The sequence below is a fragment of the Silene latifolia genome, chromosome 10, assembly GCF_048544455.1.
Source record: "Silene latifolia isolate original U9 population chromosome 10, ASM4854445v1, whole genome shotgun sequence".
NCBI lineage: Eukaryota > Viridiplantae > Streptophyta > Magnoliopsida > Caryophyllales > Caryophyllaceae > Silene > Silene latifolia.
The window spans coordinates 50608095-50609347 of record NC_133535.1 but is presented as its reverse complement, the minus strand read 5'-3'; the positions used below and the strand labels follow the sequence as shown (position 1 = coordinate 50609347).

The 1253-nt window shown below is 41.8% G+C and overlaps 1 non-coding gene across 1 annotated transcript; it reads right to left on the bottom strand.

Moving 5' to 3' along the window:
• Positions 1–854: 854 nt before the first annotated feature.
• LOC141609861 (small nucleolar RNA R71) lies at positions 855–961 on the bottom strand. The gene has a single exon (XR_012527767.1). It is a non-coding gene; the product is annotated as a small nucleolar RNA R71 (small nucleolar RNA).
• Positions 962–1253: the final 292 nt, after the last annotated feature.

The following is a 1253-nucleotide window of genomic DNA, read 5'->3' as shown; positions in this document are numbered from 1 at the left end:
AAACCGTTACTTTAGACTAAAATTGGACAACTATTAATTGCATCGCCTCCTTGTGGTTCGACCCTGACTGCCGCTATCTATAGTAGTAGTTTGGAATTTATAAATATTATTTTTGATACTCACATCGGCAGGTATCAAATTTTGGCGCCGTTGCAGGGGAGGCTATTGTTTATGTTTTAGTTGTTTTTATTTTAGTCTTTATCTTAGTTTAAGGGATATATGTTCCTTAAACTTTTCTCATATTCTACTTGTAGTTTCTTCTTATGCGCAGGTCATAGGGTGGTGAATTGAGACCATTAGATCCTGAGATCGAAAGGACTTTGCGTGAGTTGAGACGATCATCTAGAGTATTGCCGACAGAGGAAGAGCTGAGTACTCTGTCCAGTTATTACAAGAACGAGCTATTTGAGGAGGATCCACCTTCATCTCCTGTTTCTACTTCTTCAGCTGAGACCGTTACATCTCCAGATATGGCTGAAGAAGTAAGTATAGCCAGTCACTCCGAGCCGAAAGCTGAGAATCTCTATAAGGGATTCGTATTGCCAGCCGGGACGGAAAGGAAATTCGAGCCGAAACCGTCTTACATTAACTTGGTTGAGAGAAACCAATTTGGGGGAGCTGCAAATGAAGATGCGGCTAAACATATGGAGACATTCATTGACTACTATTGTTCCATACCACCACCAGCAGGTGTGAACCAGAACCAGGTGAAGGAGACGATGTTCATATTCTCACTTCGTGATGCTGCAAGGGAATGGTACCGAGATCTGGATCGAGCTGCTAACGGGATTACTGATTGGAATTCGCTGGCCCTAGCATTTTATAAGAAATATTTCTCTGCCTCGAAGACCAATGCGATTAGAGCTCAGATCACAAGCTTTAAACAGGGTCCTGATGAAGATTTTCATGAAGCATGGGTCCGTTTTAAAAGACTAGTGCGAACTATTCCGCACCATAGGTTTGAGAAATGGTTTCTGTGCAACCAATTCTATAATGGTCTTTATGACGATCAGAGAGCTATCCTAGATGCTGCAGCTAATGGGAGATTTCAAGAAAATAGCGGTGAGACAAAGGGGTGGAAAATCATCGATGACATAGCCATCCATAAAGCTGAGCATGGGAATTCTAGAGGAAATCAGAGAAGATCAGCTGAATCTCCTGATGTAGCTACAATAGAGGCCCTTACTGTGAGATTTGACAAGATAGATTTTGGGGGATCCCAAAAAGGAGGTATATATAAAGTTAATGCAGTT